Raw genomic sequence first — 15,968 nt, 5'->3', positions numbered from 1 at the left:
ATTATGCCAGCGCTGAAAAAGTAAGCGAAGAGGTAATAGCTCTTCGTTTTTATTTTTCTTTGTTTTCGACATTTGTTTTCGACATAGGCAATTTCGGGGTTGAAATTATAAAAGAATGAAGAAGAAAAGCAAAGGAGTATTAAGAATTTCTTGTTTTGCCTGCATTGTATACATTTAGTCTATTTTTGATTTTAGTGAAGTGCGTGCAGTAAACAATTTTTAATTTTTAAAATTAAAATAAAATCTAAAAATATAAATAAAATTTGTGAATTTATCATAAACTCACTGTAAGTATATGCAAAATCAAGTAAATATATTTAAAATGATAATTGAAATTTTTGTTTTGTATTATGTAGATGCTACTGCGTCAAGAACGATTAATTTACCAATGTGCTGCGAATGCAGTCATTCTAAAGCAAGGGGTAAAATGTAGTCAGCTGTTTCAATTGGAAAATTTTACAATTCAAACTGAGGAGGATTTAATTCAATTTAATGAAGAAATCACTGCCGTTGAAGTAGTTGTAAGTTAAATTATATATGTTTCTTACTTTCAATTTCAACTTATTAATATATTCACATGTAAAAATTTTACTAATTCATATATTTCTTTTCATCTATTACGTTATTTATAGACTGCATCAATGAGACGCGTTATTAAAAAACAACCAATTACGCGAAAGATTCCGTGGAATTTTGGAGAATGGTACCCAAGACAAGAAGTCCTTAAGAGCGTTAGAGAATGTGACAGCAGCACTTTTTGGTATGGTATATTGTACATAATTAACTTTAGCGTATACAATAACATATTTTTGTATTTACAGATGCTTTAAGTACAGATGGTAAACCGGAACAAGTGATCGAGTTGAGTCTGGAAATCTCTTCAAGGTTTTAGTAACAATTTCACAGAAAAATATTCATATATATAAGTATGTTATATTTTTTTATGTAAATATTAATATTTTGATTTTATGAAACATAAATATAAAATATTATTTATCCAAAAAAAATTTATAGTATTTTATTTAAAAATCAATAGCATAGGTAAAATTAAAAGGTAAGCTAACATATCAGCGCTGATATGTTGCATTACAAATTCCAAAAAGTAAGCTAACATGTCAGCGCTGATATGTTGCATTACAAATTCGAAAAAGTAAGCGAACATGTCAGCGCTGATATGTTGCATTACAAATTCGAAAAGGTAAGCGAGCATGTCAGCGCTGAAATGTTGCATTACAAATTTGAAAAGGTAATCGAACATTTCAGCGCTTGCCCGCAATGACATGCACGTGTTAAAGTAATTAGGAGTTTCATTTGAATAATCAGCGCTAGGCATTACCATTCAGCGCTGAGGGAATCGATTCCCTCAGCGCTGAAAGTCCCGCTGGGTAATTAAAAATTCTCAATGTATATATATATATAAAATTTATAGTACATGAAATACATTTTTAAATAAGTATAAAAATTTGTAAAGTCTAAAACTTGTAAAGGATATTGTGTCCTAGATAACAAATATTATTTTAGTCAGGCCTTTGTGAAAAAACCAAAGCTTTTATTCATTTCTAGGTGAATTTAAAAAAAAAATGTATTAATCCTTTCCTGTTTTTTATTTGTTTTTTTTTATTTATTATGTAATTGCTTCAAATTTTATTTCACAAATTTATTAACTAATTTTGTTGGAAGCAAAAATTATTTTTCTTTGTTAATTAAGTAAGTAATCGATATAGTTGTTCTGAATGAATTTATTAAAATATCTTAAAATTTAAGTAATTATTACATAGTCTAACATAATGTCATAATAATAATAACATAATTGTTACATAGTCCATCAGCTTTCACAAAACTTTATAAGATCTTCTGTATATTAAAAAATTAAGACAATGGGAAGCAGGCAAATTAAGAAAAGAATTTTCTTTTTTGAGTTTTTTAAATACTTAATATAGTTATATGTATTTAAATATTTAATTTATTTATATGTACTATAAAATTTTTTTTTAACTATCATTCAAAAATTTTTAATTTAATATTTTTATATAAAAGCATGGCATAGAAAATATTCTATAATTGTTTCTTTGTGATATATACTAAAATATTGTTGCATTGTATTGATATTATATAGAACCCTGGTGATGACTATAGATTATAGTCGAAATATCGATTAAAATGAAATTTTATAAAAACAAAAAATTTTTTAAAAAGTTATAACTTAACTATTCCCAATTAGCACTTTAAAAAACAAAATTATTATTTATGTTAATATAAAATAAATTTGGAAAAATATTGTTAAAAACCAAATAATTAATAAATAATATACATATATTATTTAAGTATTTTGTGAATAATTTAAAAAAAATATTATTAATTGTTTTTACAACTAATTTATAATAAATTTTTTAATTATAACCGCACTTTGGTCGTTTATATAACACATAAAATAAAATGAAAAAAATATTATTTATATTATAGATATTTCGGTCTGCTTCTATATCTTTTGTATACAGTAAATAGAAATACCTTTTACTCTTTTATAATTCCAAAAATTGTATTTTGTTTTATGCAATCTACATAAAAAAATTTAAATTATTTCAATAACTGAAATAACAGCTACATTGTGTAGTTTGTAGATTAGATACGATATAAGTGGTCGTTTTATTCACTTAAGCTCACAAATAATGATCCGTTGTGATACTATGGTTGAGACCCTGTCCAGACCCGGAAAATAATTTTCAATAGAAAAGTCCCAAACATCTAATGTTTTTATTTTTTATTTCGTTGTTATGTTATGTTATTTCTATTTCAGCTGTTTGGGATATTTTAACACCAAAAGAGGATAGAAACTCCGTAGCAGTAATTTTCTTTTGCACCTGACCTCCCAACATCTGATATTTTGTGTTGCTAACTAAATTCACTCCGTCTTTTAAATGATGTTCAAATGTTTCCCAGGTATTTTAGGCATCGTAATATTAGAAAAGGATAGAAACTCTCGGTGCAAGAAATTCCCCATTTCCAGAAATCTACCACTTGAACACAAATTATCAATTGTTTTGGATCTCTTGTCAGTGGGATAGGAACTCCAGTCCAGTAATTCCCTCGGATAGTTACAAAGTATGTGAATAAAAGTTTCTTTCGCTCTAAGTAGATTCGACATTCTATTTCAAATCTTATATTAAGTGTAATAAGATGTTCATAGCCTAGCATTTGACATTTTTAATTTGAACTATAAGAGAACTTTAATATAGAACTAATTGCCATATGTCATACATAATATGTAGAAATAAAATAATTAGTAAATGCGGTGTTTATATATATTTTTTATACTTTCTTTTTTGTTATATGTATCATTATTTCATTTTACTTTAATTAAATATAATTTCATATTATTACCCTTTTATAATTTTAAGACATTTCTCTTTTATCAGAAAATTTCTGTGATAATATAAAAATTTATTTTATTGCTAGTCACATATGTAAGTAATTATTTTTGATAATAATACAAATTTTGGGGACATTTGTTATGGAATCATTTTGAATTTTAAACTGCCAAAAAGTTTTGCTATCATCATTAAAATTCTAGCAATGAACATCAACTTTTGCTTTGTCGAAACTAATTGCGCCACAATTGTACATTTAATTTGATAGTTTCTCTAATGCCCACGCATACATGACAACAGACCCCAAAACACCTCAGCCAACAACACATACAGAGGCAGGAACAGGACATAAAACAATAAAATGAAAAACGTTACACAAATGCTTAATTTACGTTATTTTGTATCTGTAGCTTGTCGTAGAACTAAAATTAAGTTATTTTGTATTTTGTGTAATAAAACGGAGAAGCAAAACAAAACTAAAAAAAAAAAAACAAAAAATGCTGACATGAATCCATACTCAACACTTTCATTTTCAAAACATAGAAACTACTAAAGCCAACAACAAAAAGACAACATAACAGAAACGGCCATACATGTTTCAGAATTTGTAGTTTACATTTTACAAATTCAGCAAATAAATAAGCGAATAGCTAACCGTATTTTCTCATCTACTCCCTATTCCCATTCTTATTCCTATTCCCATTCCTAATCGTACTCTAACTCCCACTACCACCGCACCATTAACGACAGAGACCAGAGACCATTATTACCATTACTAAAACAACTTCAGTAACATTACAAAATTTGGTTATGAAAATGTCTAACGAACTAACAAACGGTGAACGGAAGGAAGCACCGAGTGTACGCACATTGCTTTTGTGTTGCACGCTTTCAGGCGCTGTATGTAGTTTATTGTGTTGTCCACATATAATTCGTAGATGCTTTCGAGCAGTGCACAACGATTACCAAGCACATATGCAAATTGTGTGGACTTTGCAATTCACATACTCTCACACACATAGCGTTATGAACTTAAAATTCTTTCATCAGCTGAATTTTGTTTGAAATATTGGGGGATGAGGAAGGAGGAATGCACAGCTTTGCGTTCGTTCTCAGAACTTCAGAACGGATACGTTAGCACTGCTTCTGTCTGGTGGTGGACTTGTATGTCCTTACACAAATGATCACATACAAGTGTGGAGTTGAATGCAATAATACACAGACATATATGATATGAAATCAAATTTAGTCGTACAAATCGTCGTTATTTCCATTTCAGAGTTACCATACACTTGTAATTTGGATCATAATTTCATTTATATTGTTTTCGATTGACAAATCGAAGGAAACTTATTTACCCGAGATTTATATTTAGTACATTTTTATTTTTGAAAGATTAATCTCAGGCAACATATGAGATAAATTCATAATACTCTAAATAAAATTACCGTCTTCTATGTTATTTGACAATTGATCTGCATAACTGTATTAGATCTACATAATTGTATACATGCTCTATTTTTTGGCATGGCTACTTATTTAGTTACTTGATTAATTGGTCATAACAACCCGATGTCGGATTTTGGCCTGATACAGCACTCTTCTTTAGGTGCCATTGTGGTTACAATACGGTTACTATACCGGAGACATTTCTTCACGTCTCTTATTGGTTGTTGATTTTACGTTACTGGAGGTAAATTCTGTGCACAATCTAAGATAAAGGTCTAGGGGATAGGAATCGATGCAATCTTTAGTAGCTTATTGTCTAACGGGTAGCAGGTAATTATCTAGAGGTGCCATATAAAGGCTATGCTGCAGCTAGAATTGAGGACAACAAGGATTAAGCCGGCATTTTCTAAATAAAATGCGATTAGATATATTGCCTCATATACTCGCTCCCAAGAACTCGTGACCCCATGCCGCGGATAAAATAAATGATCAAATTTATAATGTGATATATTGTATTATATGGATTCATGTGAACTTAGGTCTTCTAATTATGCTCTGCTAATCTTCTAAAATAGTTTTTAATAATATGTATTTCAAACACAATTTAATAAGATCACCCTTCTTTCCATTACTTTCGCTGGCACACGTTGTATTAATTCTCATTTAACTAGATCAATCGCATAATTTTTACTTTATTTCGCTGTATTCCCTGGTGCCTCAAAGCTCAACAAAATCAAATTAGAAGCTATGGTTTAGTAATCTAATCTTCATTTCTACTGTATGAAACAATATGCAGATATCAATCTGCAGGTTTTGTAGAAGTGTTTTTGAAATTGGACAGCCTGTTTTCATGATAGTACAGAGTCCATACTTTTATATGCAACAATATATAAAACTCCACTCTGTTCTTCGGGCACAACACCCGGATGGAGAATTCCAACCCGGTAATTGCACATCGAATACAAGCAATTAATTCAGTCACTTCACCAATGTAACTTTGAATTTTAACTATAGCCACCACGACATATTCAATTAGTGAGAATAGCTGAAGCTGTGAGCTCAGATCCCCGTGGTACCAGCTGTACACCTCCGGTCGTGTAACGAAAGTGAAACTTATTCAATACTATTTATATTTCAAATAGTAACGGATGGTACCTACTAGATTTTGGTCGTCTTTTACGAGAGATATGCCATTTCCTCACGGTATACAACGTTATCCATATGTATATATACTAGATTATGGTCGCCTTTTACGAGAGGCATGTCTTTTCCTCATGGTATACAACGTTATACATATATAAAATTATAACTCTGAACTTTTGTCCCTGTCTACTATCATAGCGGCTTATGGGTTAGAGTTAATAACTATATTATCACACCATTAAGGACAGAGTTACGTTAGAGACTGAATGCGTCAATTATAAAATTATAAGATTAATAATTACTATTCAAGTTATAAGAATAGGAATTATTAACAACATCAACTTTCATATTATTATAACAACAATAAATGAAAATGGCAACTCTACTTAATCATTTGAAAAAAAAAAAGTTATTAGTTGTTTTAAAAAATGCCCACAGGGCACTACGTTTTTATGTGCATGTACGTACGTACGAAGAGCAATGCAAGGACAGCAAATATAAATTATCAGAAAACAGGCACAGATAAGCACTCAAAAACACACACAACCCTACATTTTGAGCACACACATGGCAAAGAGGCACAAAATATAGCCAAAGACTGATTCAAATCACTTACTCTGCCCCACTTGTGCAGTAAAACGTTACGAATTAAATGAATGTCTTGCCGTACAATTTCGAATAAACCAACCGTACACTCATATACCTCCCAGGCCTTAGTCCAAGTCATACAGCATACGTCGCAGTGCTAGTACAACACCGACTGCTGATGATGATTTTACACTTTACAATGAAAATTGGTAAAATCACAAAGAAATTTATTACGCAATGACGGACAATTAAAAGGACAAGCTGACATACTGACAAACTGACAGACGACCGAGAAACTGACAAACTAACAAACGGACAAACTGACAGTTGAGGGAGCGGACAAATTGTTAAACAACATAGACTTTTTTGCATATGGTCATACGCACAGTGGTACCATACCATTTCATGCGAGCTTAATTTAAATAATACATGCGCAGATCTTTGGCATTTTCTAAGATTCAAACATTTTTGGAAATTTGGAATATTATCCTTTTGTCGTATGTCCACAACCACATGCAAACAACACACTACATGCACGCACAGCCAAACGCAAAAAGTCCAGTACTGAGGAGTAAATTGTTAAGCTTTGCAAGTTTAAAGTTTTACCCCACCCACCGACCCACTGCCGTCCATACTACATCATGTGCGTAGTTTCCAAATTTCCATAGTGGATGTGGATGTACTGACGAACGTGGCCACTGTGAGTCGTCGTTAGCTTAAACAAAATTAATTTATTTAAATGAGGACCACAACACACAACGCACAACACTGAAGACATTGATAATTTCTCCACATATATACACACATATATATCTATATGTATATGTTTGGAAGTATATTTTTATATGTATGTGTTTCCGTAATTGTTTGAAGGTGGGAGTTTAAGCTTTGAAGTGGCTTAAATTGTTTGGTATGGGCAGTTAGTAGAGTATGGCTGACAGCTTGTATGTATGTATGTATGCATAAATGTGTATGTATGTTAACTAGTTGTATGAACAGCATCTTTAGTAGATGTTTTACCACGATATGCTTGAATGTGCCAAATAGATTTACGATTTCAACCTTAAACTGAGCCAAGGCTAGCAGGAAATTTTATATTTACGTATTCGCAGGCCAAAAGCGCCAAAAGCAAAACAACAGCAAGCAGCTGATATTGCCCACCACTACTCTCAGCCCAGTTTATACTACTATATGCGGGCATTTGTTACTATACAATTTCAAATTTATACGATATAATACACATATACATATATACATATATATATTTATATAAGTTTAAATTTTATACCCCGACCACTCTCTGAGTTGGACGCACATATCAACGTACTCGTAAGTCAGTACACATTGGTCGTTTGTTAATTCGAAATTAAATTTAATGAAAGGATCTGAGCTAGTGGGGTTTCGGGTGATGGCGATATTAAATTTAAATTGGCGTTAGATAGCGGCGAGGTGGCGGGCATATTTGGCGTATGTGTACGTGTGTGATTATGCAAAGTTACTTGATTACAATTAAGTGCGTACAAATATGTATATCTGTTAGGTTATGTATGAATTTATATAAACAAATGCGGAGTCATTTATAAAATTTATATATGCACATTTATATATTTGATTAGGTATGGTTCTCATATGCATGTAGCCATATATATATGGTATGTAGGTATATAAGTTGGAATAAAAAGCAACATAGAAAGTGGGCTTGTGGCATGTATTAGGTTTCTCTGTTTAATTATTAATATTTGAAATATTTCTAATAGTTTTAGACTGTCATCTCGATGAAAGTACAGTCAACCCAAAATTATAACCATTTTCAGATACAGCATTTTGGTTAGTAATTGAATTTAAGTTACCTTTTATATATAATTTACTACTGATATGAATACGATACGAAATTTTATACAAAAAGATTGTTGTATGTAAATTTTCCTATTCAATCAAAGATAACATTTAATAATATATTATTAAAATGATTTTTTTCGTTCAAAATCTATCATAATTTTGATTAAGGTTCAATGAATTTTAAATAAAGTCTTTATCGTACAATTAAAAGCATGATCATTATTATTTCATGAAGTGGTAATATATAAATTTTTCTTGATTATTAAAAAAAAACATTTAAATGTTCAAAAAACTAAGTTTTTTGCGTTATCCTAGTATTTTTACTAAATCTTTTGCGCTTTATTTTAGATTTAATTAAAAGAAATTTGTTTTTGCTATGCAATACAAACACCTGTTACATCTGTTACAGTTAAGATATTAAACTAAAAATATTATTACTGAGTTAAGACTTTTGTGGATAGTGCCCCTTATTATTTTGTATAATAATTTATTACTTCGCGTTTTTTTAAAACGTTGATAAAAAAAATATTTATATAAAATTATTTGCGAATAATGAAATAATTCTAACACCTCTGATGATGGGTATTTGGCAATACTCGAAACAATCGAATGGTCAGCCAAAACTTCAATATATTAAAAAGAAAAAAAATTTGTTGTTGCAATTCACTACTGTTCTAAACCTCTCTAAAAATGAATAAATAAAAACAATAAAATACAATATATAAATAAATACATACATCTGTTACAGATTGCAATTATCTACAGATTGATTTTTCACCGAAATCACACACAGCCTGAAAGTATGCAAGAAAAACAATGCAAAATTATCCTTGCAAGTATCAACTCTGTTTTATTCTTTGGTACAGCAAAAGTTGAAAATTGAAACGAAACCAGTTTTTATAGACAAAAATTTGTTGAGTTATTACGTTTTATATAGTACAATATTGGTGAAATCTTCAGTAAGATGGGTTAGGTTAAGTAGGAGTGGAGACAAAATCTTTAATAAGATTTCATTTTTAAGCCAAAGATTTTCAATATTTTATGTTGTAGAATAAAATCAGAATAAGTACGTGTTTCTTTACTAGATATAGTTCTGTTAATTCCCACCTCTAAAAGATGGGAAACTTACACTCGCAGATTCTATGAGATACAGAGTGAAGCTTACGCACATCTTATCTGCTCGTATCCCATCATTACCAGAAAACAAGTCCTTTATAAAATCCACGTTAATTTAATCGTATGATGTCGTCTGAAATGGAAGACCTAGAGATATAGGTGTAATAAATCTGATTAATCACAGTATATAATTGTTTCTTTTAATATTAATAATATTAAAGAAACTATTTGCAGGTGGCATTTAAGTCATGTTTTTAGTTTAATAATTAACAATATTTTAAATATTAAATATTTTGTAATTGATTTATTCTTATCATAAATTAACGTGTAATTTTAGGATTAAAATATTTTATTGTTTTTGAACTAAAATAAAAATACTATATTATATTACTATTATTAAAGAAAAATATTATGAAAAATATAAATTATTTTAAAAAAAATGCAAAAGCCAATGTAAAAGCCTAATTTTCTTGCATTATAGAATATTCAATTTAAAAAAAAATAAGCTACCATTTTGTAGTGTAAATATTACAAAATTAATCTTTTAGAGACCATGTCATTGTAACATGCATATCGAAAAACTTAAAATAATTATCCGTAAATGTTCAAAACTGAGCAGTAGCAGATTTTAGGATACTTGCCCTACCCACTATCTCCTCTTCAGGCGGCAGTAGACATATACTACAGGAGATTCGACAGGGCAGGCCGAGCCTGGCGCAATATAATCCAATGTTACGTTTGTATAGATTCTACCTTATCTATTTCTCATTTATTTCTATGTGCCAAGTTGGAGGTTCTATATTTGGTATATGGTCTTGACCTAATTGGTGTGAAAATATGCAACTAATTCCTTTTTGCCTTAATTGCCATCCCTATTCTATCTGTAGCATTAACATTTATACATCTCAGCGATAGTATTTAACAAACCAGTTCGTGAAATACGATTACTGAAATGTATAAATGTTGATACTATATAACCTATCTATAATTGCCCTACCATATTTTTAAACGAATTAAGTTATTATCCCTTAATTAATAATATCATCATAATTTTATAAAAATCAATAAATACTCTTATTTTTTTTTTGTAAAAATCAGCAAATATTTTCTTTTATATATATATATAAAAACAGGCTAATTTAAAGAATATTATTATGTTATTTGAAATTACAAAAATAATTTTTTTTTTATATATAAAATTTCCCTATATAAATTTAGTCATAATTTTCCATAATTGAAAGGATTATACGATTTTATTTACAAAATTTATAACAAACGGGGTCAAATGAACCACAAAATCCTATGAATAGGTTGAATAGGATTACGGTTGATGTAACCACGATAAAAATCGAGGGGTTATCAAAAAAAAAAAGTAAAATAAAATAAAAAAAAATGCATATGCCAAATTTTTGTTGGAAAATAGCGCAAATAACTGTTGTCGTAGTGTGGAAGCAACACGTTATATTTTTGCGAAATGCAGTAAAATGCGTTGAGAATGCGAAATGCAATAAATATGGTTGGTCGTATAAGCCACTCTCACGTACTCGAAAACCTCAAACAAACAAAAACAACAACAACAACAGTAATAGCGACACATACGGCAACAATACAAGAACAGCGATTGAAACGGCAACAATACAACAACAGCAATTGAAACGGCAACATTACAACAACGCATTGCGTTGCAAGGAAAAATGAAAAATGGAAAAATGCCGGGAAACTGCAAACGTGTTTGGTCATAATTAAGTAGAAGCGCGCAACGAAATCAAACACATCTGCAATACACAATTTTTTTTTTCTTTTCTCAAAGCATTAAATATTAAATGACATATAAGCACGCATAGTTGTAGTTGTTGTTGCTTTTGCTTTTGATTTTGCTAGTGTATGCTAGGATATGTGTGTGTGAATTTGTTTACTGCAAAAGCATGAGTGCACGTTTGAGTATGCGTATGTGTGCGTGTGCTTGTTTGTCATAATTAAAAAAAAAAAAAAAAAAATTCAATGCATTTTCTACACCGCAGGGGTTGTTTGTCATTTCCTCTTTGAAAGGTTTTTGCTCATTTTTCTGTCGATTGTGTTGGGTATTGCATTTTTGCGCTTCAAAACCATGAGATTCATTCGATACTTCAGCTCCTGCTGTTGTATCTTCTTCTGGTAACTTTGCTGTTTCATTCATGCGTAGCGATGTAGGGTGTTGTGTTCTCATACCAAGGATAAGGATAATGATGAAAAACTTACTGCAAGATAATTAAAATTGTTGCGTTGCTAAAAGTAACTACAATAATATTTCATATGAAATAAAATCGTTCTTAGCTAACCAAATTGAACCGAACCGAACTGAACCGAACTGAACTGAACTAAACTGAATTTTCAAGTGTTAGTTTCAGCTGATTTCGTTCTGGCAAAAATTCCGATAGACACAAGCTTGTATCTATCTATTCGATACTGCATGACAGTAGAGCGAGTATGCAATAACATAGTTCACTGCATGCTTTAAGTACTTCTCTATACAAGTAACTGTGTGACTGACTGACTGTTTGCAATACATAAACTATACAATAATGATGATTGTTAGTTTTGAATTTATACATTATATATATATATATATATATATATGGATATATATCTGTTGAAAGTGTGTGAAACATAATTTGTGCATCTGCTGTTTATTCTTTTATTCTATTCATTATAGTTTTTTTTTTATTTTACTTTTCTTACTGACTAATTCTTCTTTATTATTATAAGAGATTTTGTTTTTGTTAATATTTCTTAGCTTCCAGTTGAACAGAGAGTGGTCGATCTTTCATAATGCCTTGGCCTTTCTTTTGCTAAGTCTACATATGTGAAGAAAGTATTATAGCATAAGTATATTAATTATTCGTAACGGATTTCCGAGTCGGTAAGAAATTGTTTTAGAAAACAGTTGCTCTCTATACTTAAACTTTAACAATATGTTTTAAAAATCTGTTTTTTCTAAACACAGATGTTGTCTATTAAAAAAACTAAATCAATTTTAAAGGATCATAGTTAATTATAATAGTTGAGAGTAAACTAAAAGTAAAGTATATTTAGTTATATTATCAATGTTGAACACATGTGATAACAATCAAAGGCTTTCAGATTAGGGAGCAATACAAATTTTGTTAACTATTTTAAAAAAAATCATATTATATAGAGTATAGTTAGTGTTGCAAAACAATAGCATATAAAATAGCCATATCATCCACTGAAAACACATGTGATAATAATCAAAGGTATAAGTTTAGGGTGTTATAAAAAAAAATTTATTAAATTTACTAAAAAAGGGTTAATATAAATTATAGCTTCATATGACAGATAGTTTTAAAATATTGTATTTTGGTTGAAGAATTTTATGTTTGTGAGCATATCAGCTGTACTAAATTAATGATAAAAAATAAAGTTATTTGAAAGGATTAAAATTTAATAACTACTAAAAAGATGATAATAGATAAAGCGAATTGAAAGGATTAAAAAATATAAAATATTAAACCCACCAAATAGATAAAAAAAAATGTGAGTTCGAAATAATAATATTTTGAATAGAAATATTTTGTTTTTTATTTAAAAATTTATTTATTTTAATGTTATTATTTTATGTGGAATGTGACGCGTCTTATGAAGAAAAGAAATTATTAGAAGGGTTTGAATAGGAATGAAAATATAACAAAGATTTTAGTTAATTTATTGAAATTTGCGGTTGTATGATCAGACAAATTTCAATAAATTAACTAAAATTTTTGCTGTTGTCTTCCCATTTTTTTTCCATTTTAGTTTAGTTGAACAATTTTATTTTTTAATTTTTTTAAAAAATTTAAAAATATTTATTGAACTTTTTATTTAAAATTCTTTTTTTGTTAACAGATTATACAACTCATAATGTAGGTTTTAAATAACTATTTTAAAATTAGCATTATCAAAAAAAAATATAAGTGAGCTTATTGAAATGTTATTGTAGAATTTTAAGTGTAAATATAAGCACTTTTAATCAATTTTATCGATTCAATAATTGCTAATTATTAAAATGTCATTTTAATGGCTACACCATCACTCAAATAGACAGGTAAACTCTCCTGCAAGATCTCAAAAGCGACCTAGTCCAAATTGAACAAAAAAGCGGCTTCAACTAAGGCCTAACCTGCTCAGCACTAAGGTAATGGTGTTAACGGATCACTGCGTACTAGGAAGACAACGATGTATTAAGACTGTTTCTATCCTATAATGACACTTTTAGAAATTGTGGCTCTGCAGATAAGGAGAAAATTATAGTCCAAATCAAATTTCAGCGTTCATCACTGGAAAGAAAATGATTTAAAGTCTTAGGGAAACCTTTTCTGATCAATCAGTGCTGTTTTCCCAAAATTAGGTACTTGTTCAAGACTTATCAGATTGATTTAGTTTCACTTGAATGGGTTAGTCATGGTTTTCATTGTTATTTGCACGATGATCTTTTAGTATGCGAGTGAGTAAAGCTAATTCGTATTATCACAGCGGGCCATTATTTGAGTTCAAAACACTATCATTGATTGCTTTCTATACCGAATGTAGTATTCGTTTAGTTTATCTAAAACTAAAAGCTATACTTTAATGTATAATATATATATTCGAACGCCTGCTATCATATAGAATTATAAGGCTAGTGTATTTATTTTTAACAGATGGCTGCGAAGTATGCAACCTTCGTAAGAGAAATATCTAGAAATATAAATGAATCTCTGAAGCTAGAACCTGGTGCATTTAAAATTTGCTATAATATTGAATTACAGAGATTGTCCAACAGCCATGACTTAGCCAGATAATGTGAAAAAATCCTTTAACCGCATTTTAACGGATCTTTAAGAGACAACAAGGTGAAGATGAGGGGAGATCTTTTTGCAAATTTGCATATTTGCAAATCAGATGACTTAAACAAATTCTTAGATAAAAACAGGTTTAACATAGAATAATAGAAAGATCTAATAATCGACGATTGGGTACTTAAAAATTATTAACTAGGTAATTTTAGAATCAAGACTATTAACAGTGTATTTTAGAAAAACTCCCTGAAGAACGTACTGATCATATTCAGTTGTAACTAAATAAATATATTCAGTTGTAGCTAAAAACGACGAGGATGAGTTTTATTGCATTATTCATGGTCTATTTTCAATAATTGTTAATTTTATGTTAAAAATTTCATGTTTCGCATAGAATATTTTTTCTATCTAAAAGAAGAAAATAATTTAAATCGAATTTATTCTGGTGTTAGAAATTTAATTTTGTTCGAAAACTGATTTTCATAACAAATTTAAATAATCTCAACCCGTACCTTTTGTTTTGAGCTACCCTTGAATTAAATTTCATAACTATTTAGTTAAACATATGTTAAATATCAAAACATGTAATTTTGACAATAAAAATTTATTTTATATTTAAAGATCTAATGGGACATTTTGATACCTATAAAAAGAAGTTGGTTAACCAGTTTTTTTTTTTGTTATCGTCCATAGTAACCTTTTCGACATCCTGAAAAATATTTTAAAGAAAACAAAATCTTTCTTTACGTCACTATAGAGATATTGTCCACTTCTTATTTTAAATGACAAATTGACTGCCAAATTTAGGGTTAAATTGACCCTTCAAGACCAGAGTCTAAGATTTGTTTTGAATTGTACATACAGCCAATTAAAATGATGATGATGACCTTCTGTGAAGTCAGCGAATGTCCACTACATACTTCTATTTATTTCACATATTCAGTTCATTAGGACTTTACCTAACCCAAAAAAAAAAGAGAATAAGAGCTTTCCGCACGTTACTTACCCCAAATGGGAATACTTTTTTCATAACCAAAAATCACAACAAAGGTTGACCGAACTTTGAACTGAGCTGGCAACTGTCCTGTTGCGTGTTGTATGATGTTAATAATCTTGATATGATCTTAAGCAATTAGAAAAGAGTCCTTAACCTTTCGCATATCTTTAACGCCATCAAATCAAATCATCATTTTTTTTTCAAATTTATCCATTAAATACTCAACATAATATTTTTTAATTAATTGTTTTTTATATTTTTAAGTATTATTTTTTATAATTTTTTTTTTATTACAATGTTGTGTCCTTTTATAGTTTTTGGTAATAATGTGCGTATGTAAAACAGCTTAGTTTACTGCTTAAATATCTCAATTGTCTAACACATTTCAACTTGTTTCTAAAAATATTGGTGTTAAAATTATGTATCGCAAGTATCTTTTGTGAGTTTGAGGTTGTGTGTCGGAAAAATTATAGCATCGATAAAATGTGTTGATTTTGAAACGGAAAAAAAGTTTAAAACCCTTATAAAAAGGACCTTTTTGTAAACAATCAACAAAAAAAAAAGGAAATTGTGGTAGGTTTTAACATTAATAACTGAAGGTGTCTCACGAAATAAGATTTTTATTTATTTTTTTTTTTGCATTTCAGAGGATAT

This window comes from Teleopsis dalmanni, chromosome 1 (assembly GCF_002237135.1).
Source record: "Teleopsis dalmanni isolate 2A chromosome 1, ASM223713v2, whole genome shotgun sequence".
In the NCBI taxonomy this organism is placed as follows: Eukaryota; Metazoa; Arthropoda; class Insecta; order Diptera; family Diopsidae; genus Teleopsis; species Teleopsis dalmanni.
This window is presented reverse-complemented; position numbering follows the sequence as displayed.